This window comes from Teleopsis dalmanni, chromosome 1 (assembly GCF_002237135.1).
Source record: "Teleopsis dalmanni isolate 2A chromosome 1, ASM223713v2, whole genome shotgun sequence".
NCBI lineage: Eukaryota > Metazoa > Arthropoda > Insecta > Diptera > Diopsidae > Teleopsis > Teleopsis dalmanni.
Window position 1 is genome coordinate 154,823,479 of NC_051846.1, and position 5,419 is coordinate 154,828,897.

Below are 5,419 nucleotides of genomic sequence, written 5' to 3' on the forward strand. Positions count from 1 at the left end.
TTTAATTAAAATTCATTGGAAACATTTCTAATAATAAATAAAAAAAATTATGTTGATGCCAAAATTTCCCACTTCTCCATATACTACTTGTTAAAAGAATCTTAGCAAAACCCGTGTGACTTCTTAAGCTCCTCTTCTGTTGTTAAAAAAAAAATAAACAAAACGTTTCCTCCGTGCTGTAAAAAAACTATTTGACCGAATAAGCCAGGTTAAAAAAATACACATAAGACAGGAAAGGAATTTTACACTACGTTTGACTCAAAGAACCAGATTTGTGGCACAATGTGCCAGATGACCAATAGGCCAGTGTACTTGTTTCAGGAAAAGTAAAATTTCAAGTTTTGGTAAAATTTACCAGAAGGCCCAATGAGCCAGAGTACTTGCTCTTTCACTTGTCGCAAACCAAGTCCCCCATTATACGAAATGCGCCTCCTTTTATATCGAGCATACCGAAGCTTTTTGGTGTAGCGTACCGGTATTCTTTGCTGTACTTGACTTCGCCGTGAAGTTGAACTTTGTGTTCTACTGTTTTTCCACTTCTTCTGCTTCGCCGTGATTTTTAGTACTTTTTTACAACGTGCCGTGTTTTGTGTGTGGTTCTTTTATTATTTAAATAATATATATAATAGTAATTTAATAATAATTAAAACGAGGTATAATATATATATTTTGTGATTTTAATATTTTTACCAACTTAAATGTGAAAAGAAAAGAAATATTAAAAGAAATAAAATTGATGTTGGCGTGCTTAGTTTTTTTGTTGTGTTTTGTTTACGCATATAAAAATAAAATTGGACAACCAAAAGTGTTAAACTGTTTTGTGTTTTTCGTTTACGCATATATATAAAAATAAAATTGGACAACCACGAGTGTTAAATTGTTTTGTGTTTTGTTTTATTTATATATAATTGTAAAAAAAATAGACATTTGTTTAAAATTTAAACATGTTTTCGCCAATAATTGTTCATTGTTGTTGCGTTTATAAGTGTTCCATTCATAAAAGTTTTAACAAAAAGTTAATTTTTTTCCGTATATTTTTAGAATTTGCATATTGCATGTAGCGATGCCCGCGGTACATTGGCATCGAGGATCACAGGTAATGTCCATGATATTCCAAATAAATATTTTAATTCAATTTTATATTTTCCAGTTAAGTCGCCTTCAGTTATTTTCATGTGAGTTGTTAGATATATTATGTGTAGTGGTGGCGGTTATTTAACACACAGACTGTGTTTTTCTCTTCTTCTTGCTTTATGTAGCACAGAAATTTACTTTGTAAATTTGTGTCGTTACATTTCCCTCCTTCTTCAGAACAGAAATTAAACTAAAACTTTATTTTAATGACACGTTGATGACCCCTCTTCGGCTAATTTGCACTTGATACTTCTTATTTTCCACACACCGTATGAAGTTGAGACGCCTTCCTACTCTTCGTTTTTTACTGGCTTCACGAATAGCCATTTCTATCTCTCTAGGCCAGTTGTTGATGACTTCCTTTTTAGTAGATTCTCTGGGGACATTGCTCATCAATTCTGCATATAGTTCGTCAATTACGGGCGGTGGCGGTGATGTACTTTGTTCACTAATGGTATCTGTCCAGGTGCACTGTAATATGTCTTGATCCGCGTCTTGGTTCATCATATGTTCGATAGTTGGTGATGCACTTGCTGGCTTCATAGTACTAGATTCTTCTGTATCATTGACACGCTTCCGCCAACCTGTAGCTTTAGGTAACTGGACTCGGTCTGCCGGCATTAGACGTGGCTGTGGTTTGGGACATTCCATGACACGTCGTTTTTTTGATTTATTGATTACATGTACTGTACTCTTTAACCGTTTACGTGGAGGCGCGTGTACACTGGGTACATATTGACAGCGCGGGGCACTTCTTTTTAAGTTTTCTAGGCTTTCCCGAAAACGTTTAACCGAATTTTCAAATTTATTCTCCATGTTGTTTGTTATTCCGATATTATGCGACTGGATGTTCCTTGTCCTATTTGCATTGCTTTATACCACAATTTTTAACGGATCGTGAGCTTTTTGTTTAGTTTAATGCAGGTTCGACGTTCTATTCCTAATTGGTTTATCCTGTTATGTATAACTTTATATACCCTACACCCCGAAATTTTGAGTCGTTTATCCCTTATTTTCCCTATGATACATGCTATTACTTGTGCTAATAATATTCCTCTCAAAATGAGGCTCAATTTCTCTTTCTAATCTTTGGACTCTTGAAAATTTTGAAATACTCATCTTGGTTTTTGACCTGATGACGGTCATCCTTTCGTTTAAATGTACCTAGACGTTGTATGAAAATCTCTGGCTTGTTTCCTTTTGTGCTTGGTTTAATGACGTTCAATTTCTCTTGTGGTGACCATGGTTCTTGTTGACTGTCATCCTTTGCTTGAGCTCCTTGACTTGGTAGTTCCGTATTAAGTTTACTATCTGAAACATTGATATCTAATGGATCTAATGACTTCGTAGGTTGTACTTGACGATTGTCCGATACTGGCGGTACTGTAGTAGAATTCCTCTGTGGAGATGTGGTTGATGACGAAGATGATGGTGGACCGGACTGGTGATTATCTCTTGGTAGTGCTTCTCGTTGTGCTTGTTGCTGATTAACAAGGGGTGGCGGCTGCGGCTCAAGTTCCTTTGGTTGTAACGATGATTTAAAATTACTTTGCGAATGACACTGTGGCGTTTGCGACGATGATTTAGAATTATCTTGTGAATGACCCTGTGGCGCTTGCGATGATGATTTAAAATTACCTTGTGAATGGCACTGTGGCGTTTGTGACGATGATTCAAAACTTGTAGAAGTTGGTAACAATGGATGTGATGACTTTGGTACTATCATTACACGTTGTGGCACTGTTGGACGTGATGATAAGTCATGCTCTTCGATTTGATGCTTTTGCTCTCGTGGTTGCGTATTTTGATTGTAGTTAACTGGCGACTGTTGTGCATAGGCTTGTTGATAACATACTTCTGGACTTTCCCTATGAGACGTTGAACTCTGTGGAGGAGTTACGATGCATTTATGAATTGCCTCCTTGTGTGGTTTTTCCTGTAATGGTACTAAGTGTGGTTGTGAATTACTTTGGTGTGGCATGCTTAGCGTTGGTAGTATATTTGTTATTGGCCTACTAATTGCTGTTGCTCGTTTTGCGACTGGTGGAATCGGTTGCTGGTTACTTCTCGGTTGGATATGATGATTCGATTTAATGCTTTGATTTTGGACTATACTTTCTTGCATCAGTTTTGGGTGACTGGATTCTAATTTGACGGGTAAAATGATTGGGTGGTTGTCGTCCCGCCTGGCGTGACAACCCCAAAGCGTTTCCCGATGGCCTCTGATGATTTCTGTATGTTGGGTTTTCCCTGCAGCACTCGATCGTTCGACGGCCTATAGTACCACAAATCCAGCAAAAAAGTCTCCTAGGCTTTGTGCATTCTCGTGCAAAATGATTTCTTTCCCCACATCTATGACAAACATTACGCACGTCCACCTTTTCGATCTGTGTTCTGTTAACGGCAATCGGTGGTGACCAATCAAGAGTGCATTGGCGTTCTCTACTACTTAGTTGTGTAAGTCGTTCGAATTCTTCTGCTAATTTGATTAATTCTCCCAAGGAGCTAAATTCACGTGGTTTGATCTGGAGCTGATACTCTGGTCTACTATTTCGGTAAATCCGACTTAACTGTTGTCCCCTTGTTAACTCAGCATATCGCATCAACTCTTGTAGTGCCAAGGCATAGTCTTGAAAGGACTCAGTCTTCTTCTGGTATCTGTTCCGAATTGTATCTTCTAATTGCTCTAAATAATTAGAAGGCAAGAAAAACTCTCGAACATCCTGAACAAAACTTGACCAGTGTGTCCACTTCCGATTGTTATTCCGGAACCACATTAGAGCTCTTCCTTCCAGTATTTCTGGCATAAGTCTTGGCAGAATGTCTCGGGGAATGTTATAAGTTTCGGAGAGTGTTTCCAGATTTTCCAAAAATGGTAATGGATTTGTTTCACCATTAAAATGTACCTCCCATTTACGCACTTGATTGGCGATTCGCGCTATGTCCTCAAATTTGCTATTCATCATGGTTGGCTCTGAGATGTGTATTTTCGGTGTTTCGATTTCGAAGCCTGGAGGTTTGGGTGAGAGACTGCGATCGTATTTAGTTTCCATTTCCATAATTATGTCTAGTAATTTTTCCGTGTTCTCCTCAGTTGCTAGATGATCACGTACACGCTTCCGTAGTTCCTCAACGGTTCCTGATGTACTGACCTTGATTTCTTCTAGAATTAGAACCAAATCCTCTTTACGCGCTATCGAAATCCATGCCGTCTTGACCATGTTACCTCGTGTACCGTCTAATGACTCTCTGCGTTAAACGTTTGTACACTTATTCGTCCTGTTCCTAGTTCGTTCTTTTCTAAAACAACGTCCCTGCTCGGGCGCCAATTGTAACGACACTTTTGGTGACGTTCAAAAATTTTTAGTTTTTGCTGGGGTATCCTCAGCCGTCGTCCAGAGTCGTGACAATATATTTATAATTTTGCCGAGACGTTGGTTTTAGAAGAAAACAGAACGTGATTTATATGTATAAATTATATATATAACTTTATTTATTTCATAAAACTTATGATTAACAAAGTTTAATTAAAATTCATTGGAAACATTTCTAAGAATAAAAAATTATGTTGATGCCAAAATTTCCCACTTCTCCATATACTACTTGTTAAAAGAATCTTAGCAAAACCCGTGTGACTTCTTAAGCCCCTCTTTTGTTGTAAAAAAAAATAAACAAAACGTATCCTCCGTGCTGTAAAAAAACTATTTGACCGAATAAGCCAGGTTAAAAAAATACACATAAGACAGGACAGGAATTTTACACTACGTTTGACTCAAAGAACCAGATTTGTGGCACAATGTGCCAGATGACCAATAGGCCAGTGTACTTGTTTCAGGAAAAGTAAAATTTCAAGTTTTGGTAAAATTTACCAGAAGGCCCAATGAGCCAGAGTACTTGCTCTTTCACTTGTCGCAAACCAAGTCCCCCATTATACGAAATGCGCCTCCTTTTATATCGAGCATACCGAAGCTTTTTGGTGTAGCGTACCGGTATTCTTTGCTGTACTTGACTTCGCCGTGAAGTTGAACTTTGTGTTCTACTGTTTTTCCACTTCTTCTGCTTCGCCGTGATTTTTAGTACTTTTTTAAAACGTGCCGTGTTTTGTGTGTGGTTCTTTTATTATTTAAATAATATATATAATAGTAATTTAATAATAATTAAAACGAGGTATAATATAAATTTTGTGATTTTAATATTTTTACCAACTTAAATGTGAAAAGAAAAGAAATATTAAAAGAAATAAAATTGATGTTGGCGTGCTTAGTTTTTTGTTGTGTTTTGTTTA